Genomic DNA, 12,466 nt, shown 5'->3' with positions numbered 1-12,466 from the left:
TCCGTTTCCCCAGCCTTTTATTTATACACTGATAATGTTTATTTTGATAGGTCTGTTTTGTTAGCTATGGCTACCTCTGATTGAAAACCCTATCAGGTGCCACAGCCTTTAACCTGCATAACCAGCTAATCCTAAAATAACACTCTGTAAAGCCTGCATGCAGTGATGCCCCTTGAATGCAGAAATATACCAACCCAGCCTAGAAGAGATGCTAGAGAGGTCAAAGAAGGGCTGGCTGTTCTCACATCCGGAGCTTTTGCTCTGACACCTTGGGAGACTTAGATATTTCAGTTTTCCTGGGAGGTTCCGATTGTCTGCCCTCTAGGAGTAAGCATATAGAATCCCTCTATCACTTCACAAAGTATTCTGACTGAAATCATATGTTCTATGTTCCCCTAGTTACCCTCCATCCTTCCTTTAGAAAAGAAACTGCTGCCTTTGTATAAAAGATACATTTACCTTCCAAATTCAGACTGGAGTGCCACAGGCGACTGGGCAAACTACCTGGTTTTTGGTAAGAACATTGGGCACCATGACTCATTAAGCTGCATCTGACAGAATCTGGTGCCAGCCAAGAAGAAAATACGGGAAAGAATATATTTTTGGAAATCTCACCAAATTCATCTGTTACCATCTAACTTTTTCTTTGTCAGTCTTGTGACTTGGACTCAGGGCCTGAGCACTGTCCCTGGCTTCTTTTTGCTCAAGGCTAGCACTCTACCACTTGAGCCACAGCGCCACTTCCAGCTTTTTCTGTATATGCGATGCTGAGGAATCCAACCCAGGGCTTCATGCATGCAAGGCGAGCACTCTACGGGCTAAGCCATACTCCCAGCACCTACCACCTGCCTTTTAACAGACTCTAGAGTAACTGAGAGGCCTATCTTTTGGTAGTTATCTGCCCCATACACTTGGATATTCTCTATACAAAATTCTATACAAAAAGGTCAGCTTCTGTAGACACACAAGTTGATAAATTCAGAAAACTTTTCTATTGGCCTTTACTTTCACTTTTATTTCAAAGTTCAAATACTTTAAGTACTTTTGTTAATTTTCAGAAATGCTAAGTGGAGAATAAAACAAGAAGATAATCACAGTATACATCAGAAAGCAAACAAAATGATCACAAACAAGTCAAAAGAAATGTTGGACTTAAATAAATAATGGAAAAGGGGAAGAAAATGGGGGAAATAGATAAATGTATTTATTATATATGTATAATATATGTGTAGATGTAATATATGTATGTTATGTATATATGTTAATATATGTGTATAATGTTGTATATATAATATGTGCATTATATATGTATATATAATATATGTACATATATATATATGTCTCTAGCTTTAAGTTGACAACTGCAGGACATTAAGCAAACCATTGTCTATTTTTTGCCTCAGTATTTCCTAAAGGTCATTCCCAAAGGCTTTTCTCGTTTGAACTTGCTAATTCATTTACTGATTACTCCCTTTTATTTGCCCAAATTGCTACTTGATGCAATTGAGAAAGGGAAGTCAGTCTACATAAACAGGAGACTGACTAGGTCGTTCTGCTTATTGTGGTCAAACATCCGATCTTTAATACACATTTTCAATGGTCTTTCCTTTTTGTATAATTTGAGCTCTTTGAATAATTACATTACTGTCACTATAATATTGGCAACAACTGACACATGCCCAATACTTACTTATTGAACAAAAGAATAGATAAATATACTGTCAGCAGCACATAGATTTGAAACCTGGCTCTACACTGCAATCTCTTTTAATGATGCTTATGGGATTTATTCCATAAAATTGGGAGGGAAAAAGGAAAGGGTGAAATATTAGCATGTTGTACTAGGTAGTTGGCATTCATTTGGGTACATGCTAAGGTCAGGCAAAAGATTGACTTATATGTGCCTATTCTATGGCTCAGGAAGGAAACCACACTACTTGGCTCCTTTACCTTAATCTAGGTCAGGTAAAAGGTAAGGTTGGTAGTCAAATGTAAATACATACAATAATTTCTCACAAACACTGTAGCTGAAAATCCTTAGATGGGAAAAAGAACAAAAGTCTTGTTAAAAATAAGGTGTGAAAGAAAAGGAATGGCACTGATATGGATTTTAAAACACAGTACATACAACTTCTAGGAAAAGCCTCCACTGTCAAAACAAGCTTGATTTGTTCAAGTTATAAGTTGAATGTCAGAGGCAGCTCTCTTCTTACTGATTAGGACAAATGGTTGCAGATTCGTGATGCGCTGCGATAGATTTTCATGGTGTTACAGTTTGGAGATAAAACAATGTACAAAAACCTATGGAGTTGAATTCTTGATTTTTAGCCTGTGATGCTTTGGGGAAGTGGTGGAAGATTTACGAGGTGGGAGCTAGTAGAAAGACATTTGGTCATTGGGATACACTCTTGAAAAGGGGATTCTGGCCCTTTTGTCTGTCTTTTGCATTGTTGCTGTCTCCCTGTAAATAAAGCTCTTTCGTGGGACGATCTTGTTATGACACAATATGTCACTATCGGCCCAAAGCAATACAGCCAAGCAACAGTTGACTGAAACCTATGAAATGGTGAGCCAGAACAATCTTTTCCTCCTTATAAGTTGATCACCTCAAGTGTTTTGTCACAGCAACAGAAAAATGGCTAACACAATCTGTGATTTGGAATGGCTACCCTAAATCATGCACATCCATGAGCCTGACTCTAATTAGAGTAGTGTTCTAATCCGTCATTGACTGTCGAGGTACGTTGTACTTGCAACCTCTACTTTCCCCATCTCATACATGCTTTTTAAAATTTTTGTATGATTTAGAAAAAGGCATCTGTAAACATCTGGCCCTTTCACAGGTAACTGTGGAAATCACAAATTGTATCAGATCATGTGCCCCAAATAGGATCCTCTCTCTCTCTGCAATATTTCACAGAGCAAACCACATATTTTTGAAAAGAGAGTGAGAGAGAGGAGGGGAGAGAAAAAGACAACGGGAGAGGCTTTTATCTTATATTTTTGCTTCAAAAGACAAAATGAAATCTCAAGACTATTTCTTTAAGACTTTAGATGCTGCTGAGATGCAGGAGCAGTGGCCACTCCTTCACGGATGATGGCAACGCAACATGAAGTGGCTAAGCTAAGGATACATTTTCCATAGGATCCAGCAATCCAGCTCCTTGGTACTCACCTGGGCACGATAGCTTTAACAGCTTTATTCATAATAACTCAAACTTAGAAGCAACCAAGATGTACTTTGGGAGGTGAATGGATGAGTCAACTGTGGTACTTTCCGATGATGGAATAGTATTCAGCATTAAAAATAAAAATGAAAAGATATGGATGAGATTTAGGTGCATATTTCTCACTGAAAGAAGCCAATCTTAAAAGGTCCACAATTGTATGATTCAAACAACATAATGTACTAGAAACAGACCAAAGTATGTATGTGTTACACAACATCAGCAGTTTCCAGGGGTTGGGGATGAGGGTTATGGGGAGAAACATGCAAAGCACAGAGCGTAAACACTCTCTATGTTACTATACTGATAGATAGGTGGCACTTTGCATTTGTCCAAACCCATGCAATATATAAAACTAAGGATTCCAACCTAAACTCTGGACTTTTAGGTGGCTATGTTGTATCAATGCAAGTTCAGCAATAGGAACAAATGAAGACCCCTGGTGGCAGATGTTGCTAATTAGGGAGGCTGTGTATGTGAGAGGCAGCAGATAACAAGAATTCTCTGTGCCATCCTAATCTTACTGTGAACCTTTCTAAGAATTAAGTCTTTCATGATAGACCGTCATGAGTTTGAACATTGTGATACACAATTGTAAGTCAGTGTCAGCTCTAATCCATAAATTGGCAAGAAGTGATTAGAGTTTCTCAGTGCAGGTGACACCTGAATCAAGTAGACTGCCCCCTCCTCCTTTCTCCTTCTTTCCTCCTCCCCTGACAATTCTCCAACACCTCCAGGAGGTTGAGTAAACACCGCGGTCCTGTGGGCTTGGAGGAGTAGTGGGAGTATCTTCTACTCTGTTGCAGAAGGGAGGTATTTGTCACTGTGCAAGTTGAGAACTGTGGATAATTAAACTGGAGAAAGGGTCCAAATGGATTGCCGAAACAAGGAGGGCCTCCGGCTTATGTGAGGAATCAGATAACAGAGTTATGGTGTGGGAGAGACACTGGGGCTGGGGAAAAAAGAAACATCGGGAATAACGATGTGTAGGAGGCTCTCTGGGTGAGTGTCAGACTCCCGGAGTGTACAGTTAAGAATGGCTGGGCCTTTGCATGTCCTGAGATGGGTCTTTGTTGGATTATAGCCGTACTAAAAGCCTGAGGAGAAACTGGCTCATCACCTTCCCTTGACTTCTCTTGGAATTTATTCCTGAACCTTCTCTTCTTGTACCACATCTTCTCACTAAGTCTTAAGACCTAAAGCCTCCTCACGAGACATATCCCATAGTATTCCTATGCAAGATACTGAGGTTTTGTGTATCTTGTGCCTGAGAGTATGAGTGGGTATAGGGTTGGGAGAACATAGGGAAAACCCTCTACAGCTCAGTTTCAGTTTAGATGGGACTGTTCTTCCAGGAACCTCAAAGCTATGGGACTACCCCATGATTCCAAGCTTCCTAAACACCCTTGTTGATGTTCTTCCATAGTTGCAAAGTAGGACAGGAGAAAGAGCCCCGGACACCAAGCTCAGGACTTCCAGCCTCAAAAGCGAGGACTGTGAAACCTTGGTGAGGCCAAGCACTGACCAAGGTTTCTATGAGAAGGAGGTCTATGGACTCTCTTCTTTGAAGAAGAGTACCATAGAGCAAAGGAGATGGCACTAAATCCAGGACCTCAAGCAAACAACCTATAAAGGAAAGAAAACTGGTGTGATGGCCTCAGTGTAATCATGGATGCTGATAGGTGCTTGGGTGGGCCAGAGCACCCATGAGAATGGTCTACACACAACTGTTAGAAACTAATAATGATGATGGCCTAACTAACACGTTGAATGTCTACTGTATGCTGGGACAGTGTCCTGGGTGCTTTAATTTAGTTGTTGTTGTTGTTATTTGTACTCGCATACAAATCCACAGTGAGGAATTTGTTGGCTACATTTTATGGGAGGGGACATAGAAGCTCAGAATAAGATTCTGGCCAATGCCATACTGTTTATAACAGAGCAGGGGACAAGTCCCAAATCTGACAGTTACGGAAGCCACAGGATGCTCTCTCTTCTATGCGATCGTGTCTCAAGTCAGCGGGGAAAGTTGCAATAGACAATTTAAATGCCAACTTGATGGGTCAGGAATGCCTAGAGTATTGTAAAGCATTGTTTCTGGTGTGCTGTCAAAGTGTCTTCAAAAGAGATTAGCACTCAGTTCAGTGGACTTAAGGAACAACATTATCCCCACCAGTACGGGTGAGTATCATGCAACCTACTGCAGGCCTGAGGAGAAGAAAAAAGCACCAATAACTCTTTAAAATGGGGTGGGGTGGGCAGGAGTTCAGGAAGAATGCTATGGATCTGGTAAACTGGATCAACATACACTATGTGAATCTTGTAACTATCACAAGGAAACCACTGGGTAAGTCAATTTCAGCTAATCTTTTTTAATATGGCAGAAGAATAAATTCACTCTCTGCTTGAACCAAGGCCTCCGTCTCCTGCTGCCTCACACGTGGGTGCTCTTTGGCTCTTGAACTTACAGCCTCAGACCGAGACCTTCACCGCCAGCCTGCGATTCTCTGGCCTTGAGATTCAGATTGCATTCTGTCAATGGCTTTTCTGCTTCTCTAGCAACAGACTGTGAAACTGTTCGGTCTTCACGGATAGCCACATGAGGCAATCTCCTCATCTCTATCTACATTTATCTCCTGTAGATTCTGTTCCTGGCTCATACACACTTTTTCACTGACCAAAGTAAAAACACATTAGCCCCTTGGTGGGGGCCAGCATTTGAGTTTCAAGTTATTCAACCCTTGCTTCCACAGTTCATTTACAAAAAGGCACATCCATAAAACATGTCATAAACAGGACTTTTTAGCCAGAATATAAACTGGAGACAGAAGACTCTGGAATTGCTTTGGGCATCTTATTTCCAATTCCTTCACTGGGCTCAAAATAAACACTCAAACCATGTGGTCAAAATAAATTGGGAGAAAGAGTTATTATCTTAATTTCCCTTCAAAATCTTTCATCATCCATATTGACTTGTTTCTTTAAGAACCTAAGCTGCATTACTCGATGATCTGTTCATTAATTCCACTTGTTTTTGTAGGAGTATGTACTTCCTCAAAGAGAACAGAAACCTCACGTTCTCGGTGGCCAGCTGCCTTCATTGAAGCATTGGTCCTGTCCACAGACAGTGCCCTCTTTAGGCATCAGAAAGACTGGTTCAAGCTGGACCGGCCTTGGCAGACTGCAATCTTCTGTCACCAAAGATGCTGAGTTTTGTGATGACATGCTTGAAGACACCACCATCGAAGTATGAAAGGGGTGAGAATGGTATGTTTATCCGAAAGGGAATGTGTGTGGTGTAGGAGAGAGGGGTGGGGAGAAGCAAGGAGAGAAGAGATTGAACGAAGAGATCGGACTTTCAGCTACACACTGAATTTGATGCCTTGCCCGAATTTCAAGCCACTCTCTCAATGTTGAAAGGTATGCAAATCACTACATTTTGGACGAGACAAGTAAAACTGAAATGGAAATGATTCACCCAAGACCACAGAGAAATCTGACTGATTCCCAGATTGCTCTCATTCCTCAGGACGTACACAGATGTTTCTCGAGGACCTAACCCTGTGAAGTGGGAAGAAGGAGGTGATGCGTCTTGGAGGTGGCGAGCTGAAAGAGCATGAAGTTACTTACAGTCATGGAACAAATGGTCCAACTTTCCCATTTCCCTGTTAAGAAATGAAAGTGAAGACTCAACTGAAGTTGTTCTGCTGTGAGAACATGTCTTTTACACTCTAAGCAGTCAAAGCAAGGGCGTGCAAAACACACAGTGATGACCTACATAATTTTAATTTAGCCTATAATTCTTTTTAAATCCTACTGTTTTGAAGTGCAGCCCACCGCAATATTATTGTATGGTATGTGAATGGAGGTGTGACTTTGAAGACAAAAACAGAAGCAAACCAAAGGAAGTATAGATTTAAGCATGATAATTCACACTCAAATGCATGAGTAACGAGAAACAATTACTTTATCTTAAACACCATCCACTTAAGAAGATAAGAAATTGCTTTTCTAAGCTAAAGGTATTTCCATAGAAAATGCAAATATATTTTCATAATTATAGATATGACTATAGTCGGCGAGAGATAGCAGGTTGTAGGGGAAGCCATATCCATGTATTCAGAAGGAAAAATAGGCATTGGGGACTCTCCACTTTTTGGACATCAATTCTTGGTGTCTGGCTATATGTGCTGTGATTACTTCTTCTACAAAATGGAAACAAACACTCCAAGACTAACTTGTTGATGGATTTGTGTATGTTTGGGATTGATGTATTGATATTTTACTGGAAATGTGGGTTCTTTCAGATGCCCAGTAAGGTAATAATTTCATAAGGCTATCTGTTGTGGCCACATATAAATCCACTTTTCTGTAGCTATTCCCCAGAAGTGTTAACTATTCCCGGGAGGGAGTGTTCTTTCTTAGCATAAGAAATTGGACTGAGTGGGTAGACCTCAGACAGAAGAGCAAACTTAGCCCCTTTCCTGTCCTGTTGTTAGATTTTGACGTCTCAATGTACATTTGACACAAACACTTCTAATCAGGGATGGGAAGCCAAGAAGAAAGGTCTCTGTCACTACTTGGCTGCCTCTTTACCACAAGTATGGTTGTTATTCCTGTTGGATTAAATTCCCAGCAGGGGCTATTCAGGGAGGCTTTGGGTGATGGTTTTTGTCATGGACACAAATTTCATTTCTAAATAAAAGATGTACTTATTTGAAAGAGCATTTGGTTCTTCCAAATGTGCTATCTGTATTTAACCAAACATATAACCCGCAGGGGAAGATGACTCCTTGGGGAAGTTAGGCTTCCTTCCTGCTCTGCCCACAGATTAACCAGTTGAAGATTTTTATCTTCCCTGAAAGAACTAACAAAAGGCTTCAAGACAAGCCAACATTTTCCTGAATGCTTGTCCCACCTCCTCTAAAACTAAAACTTAGAGGCCACGCCATTGTCTTTCCAGAGTAAATAGGAACTTAATTTCATCAGAAGTTATAAATGCAAAACCAGAAGGCTATAACTTTCTATCCTGAGTTAGAGGAAAATTACTGTTATTATTAATTTTCTACTTGCACTAAAAAAAATTGAGCCCGTCTTCCAGTTTAGGATACACGGCTTTTAAATTTCCACTTTTAGATATTGAATTCTATATCAGAATGATTCCTTTCCTTTCCTCCCCTCAGTAAACGCAACCCCTCCTTTTAAAAAAAAATAATAGCTTGAATTATGCTGGCTACCCTATAATTGAACTCACAGCTAATTTAACCTATCCTTTCTGTAATAAGAAAATATACCATGGACTAACAGCAGCATGGGAGAAAAATGAAAGTCAAGTGATTTATAATTGAAAAATACATACAAATTAGTGTGTAAATATACTCTCACAATTGCACTAGTACACATGATGGAGCCATTGACATTTGCACCTGAGACAGACTCACCATGTAACGGCTATAAATTCAGACTAATAAAAATGCATTTTGTTGACAAAACTCATGCCTCATAATGAGTGTCACCATTAGTGATGGGATTATCTGAAAAGATGAGCAACTCTTGGAAGAGTATCAAACAAAGTACAGTCACCCCCTGTGTTAAACAGTGGAAAGTAGCATGCAAATTAACACTATGAACAAAGGGAAATGACTTTGTATATGTGTTCAATGCACTTAGGCTGTAGGGTCACAAAATAAGTGGGTCTCCCATTTACCTGAAGGTGCAATGGGTCATGAAAACATTGTGCAGGATAGAAGATCCTTCATCATGAAAGCTACTTCTTAAATTCCATACATCCATTATCGATAACATCCTTCTCTTTCAATCATTTTGACAACATAAATAGTCCTTCAGTTTTCCAAAATTGCATCGAGAAACAGCTCTATGGTAAAGTAAATTGATTTAAATTGTGAAAGTGATGTACTTTTTCTCAATAGTTCTCTGCATAACAATTTCAATCCCAGCTTAGCAAGATGGCCACAGAAGGAATCTTTATCTGCACAGGAGCTCCTCCAAAGGCAGAGCATACCACCTGTGCCGGGGGGCTTTCCGGATTTAAGAAACTTCTTTTGCAGCAACATCAGGAAATAACCTTTGGATCTTATTTGGCACTGTTGTAACATCACAACTCTGGAAGAGGTAGAATTAACTACCCTGGTCAATCAGACCTAGTCGTGGAATTGAGAGTGGAGCCAGCTTTCATTAAAACACACACACACACACACACACACACACACACACCAAAAAACAAAAAACCAGAAGCAGATAGGGAATGAGTAGATGGCAAGAATAAAAGTTGGAGATAAATGGATTCTGGATAAGGCAACCAAATTAACCCCTGCATCTTTGCAGGCTTGATGTTGAGCAGGGAGATTCCAGGTTTGTTTATTCTGTGGAAGAACACCCCAGCCAGAGGCTGCACATACGTGAGCTGAGAGATGCCCAAGGTGAAGGCAGGGTAGCTGGGGATGGAAGGTGGGAGCCAGGGAAAGGAAGAGGCGGCTGCCACAAGTCCAGACCCGCTGCCTCATAAAAGGATCAAAGCTCTTTGAGATCCCTCTGCCAAAGCTCTTGCAGCGGCGTGTGATGGAAACCCAGGTGAAAGAGGGGTGGGAGTGGAAACTGAAGGAGACCCTGCATGATTTCCTGAGGAAACTCACCTGTTTGGCAATGACTCTGCCCTGCAAGTCTTCCTCCTGCACCCACACGCCCTCATCGACTCCGAACTCACAGGAACGCATGGGGCCCTGTGAAATGGGAAAGCAGCTCTTGGCATATGCAATCACTCCAGTTCAAAAGGAGAGGTTATGCAGTCCCGGCTAAAACCCACATTACCATTCTGGGCTCCTTTCTCTCCTTTGTGCTGCTCTTAAGCCCAGGTCTAATTTCACCCTCTTTACCAAGTCAGTACCTCCTATCACCTGTAATAGCTATTTTTGCTATTGCCTCAGCATCTGTCCTCTGCCTCCCTATCAGCTTTCTTTCAGCCCTTTGCTTCCAACCCTTCCTCTCATAATGGCTGGGTTCCCTTAAAGCGAAGCTCTTACCTTCTACTTTCTCTGCTCAAACACTTTCAATGAGTGTCCAGTCGGCTCACAATTAAGTAACTAATCCTCATCTTCTATGCCAAGAGAGCAGCCAAACCCAGCAGACCCTTACGCTCTAAAGCAACTCTTGCTCCAAAACAAAAGTCTTAGTCAAAGTGCACTGCGCTCTGCTCTGTGTCAGGTACCGGGCAAAGGATGAGGATAGCTGAGCCTGAATTTCACCATCCTCCTTCTTTTTAACCTGATAACCAGTAGAGGATGAGCAATCTCTGGAGTATTTGGACTGATTGCTCTAATGACACCGGTATTGGGGTCTTACTCATTCTTGACTAGTATCCCAGCATCTTAGAGAAGGAGTCAGTGGTGGTTGAATTCCCTCATCTGCTTCTGATGATCTGGCTTGCTGCCAAAAGATGGACATTCGGGCACTCTTGTAGCTCTGGGACTATTACAAAGTACCCCACGCCTCTCATCTCCACCCCCCTGAGAACGGGAGAAACTGTCCTCACAACATGCACATTTTCTTTTTCATTTAGTGCTTGGAGTTGCTTAATACTTAACATTTTTGAAGAGAAAAATGAAACTTTGATCCTTGCACACTTCTTTTTGTTCTCCTCATTGTATATTTGGAACTTGTCATGCTACCAACCTCAGGTAAAAGCTGTTAAGATATTCTTCAGCCATGCCTCCAACGTTTTCTGCTCTAGTTTATTTATTTGGGTTTTTTTTTTGGGGGGGGGCGGGGGCTAAGGTCTCATGCTTTGAGCAGGGCCAGCCTTGAACCATCCTGTACAAGGGGGAGTACAGATGAGTACTCTCAGGTTGCCTGGCTTTGTGAAATCAAGTCTCACCAACATTTTTTTCAAGGCTGAACTCACATTGCAATCCTCACATATATGCCTCCTGCTATAAATGGAATTAAAGTCAGCCCTAAAGATACAGGTTTTCAGTTTTTCAACTGTACTGACATAAAATACCTTTCAAAAAATAAGCATATTTTCCAGGTACCAGTGGCTCATGCCTATAATCCTAGCTACTCAGGAGGCTGAGATCTGAGGATCACTATTCAAAGCCAGCCTGAGCAGAAAAGTTCCTGCAAGACTCTTATCTCCAAATAACCACTCAAAAGAGAAACTGGAAGTGGAGCTATGGTTCAAATTGGTAGAGTGCTAGCCTTGAGCAAAAGAGCTCAGGGACAGTACCCAGGCCCTGAGTTCAAGCTCCACAACTGACCAAAATACAAAATAAATAAGTATATTAGAAAGCATAATTTTAAATAAATTACATGATTTCCTTTCAAAAGGTCCCTATTGTTTATGGAGGTGCCACTCAAGCCGTTTAGCCTGCACATTGATAATTTGGAAATTTCACATTCAACTTTTTTTTTTGGCTCTTTAAGTTTTTTTTTTTTTTTCTGTGACGAGGAAAAACCAAATGTCAACATATGCTAAGCAAGTGCTCTACCTCTGAGCTACCTTTCAGCCTATCTTACTTTCTTTACCTGACAGTGCACAGTCTTTTCCAGGAATATTTCCTGTTGCTCCCATACACATCAGTGCAAGGAATATTTTTGTGTATAGAGAATTTCTTGCATTTGTGACTAGTTCCTAAGGCCATGATTCCAGAATTGGAACTGCTGGGGCAATGAGTGCAAGAACTTGAAGGCTCCAGATTCATACTTTGCATTGCTTTGGAGCAAGGAGAGCATGAATAAAGCTGACCGCTTAGAACAGAGCTGGGGTGGAATCTTCACATTTCAGCATCTCTTCTTAATTCAGTGCTTGATTTAATGTTCAAGTCTGCTTTTCTTCTTCTTATCAATTTTGTAGGGAAAAAAAAAGAAAAGAAAAGAAACACTGAAACTGGAGTGAGAGTCAGCCTCTCCTATTCACTTACGTGAGAGAGTGAGAACTTTACATTTCTTTCTGCAAACCATGCAGAGAAATTGGAGATGGTGGGACCCAGACGCAAAAGCATCCGAACAACTGTGTTCTCCCAATGTGTTGGGAAGATGAAACGCTCTCACAAAATCAAGTTGAGACCAACTCCACACAGCTCACGTTTTTACTCCAGGAGCTCACGTCACTCTCACTGGGCTCAGTATAGACAGATGCAAAATCCAGACAGACAGCCCTTCCTTTGAATCACAAAACAGTGATATCTGTTGAAAGCCATTGTGCTTTGAGACTGGTTCATCTC

This window comes from Perognathus longimembris, chromosome 8 (genome assembly GCF_023159225.1).
Source record: "Perognathus longimembris pacificus isolate PPM17 chromosome 8, ASM2315922v1, whole genome shotgun sequence".
Taxonomy (NCBI): domain Eukaryota; kingdom Metazoa; phylum Chordata; class Mammalia; order Rodentia; family Heteromyidae; genus Perognathus; species Perognathus longimembris.
This window is presented reverse-complemented; position numbering follows the sequence as displayed.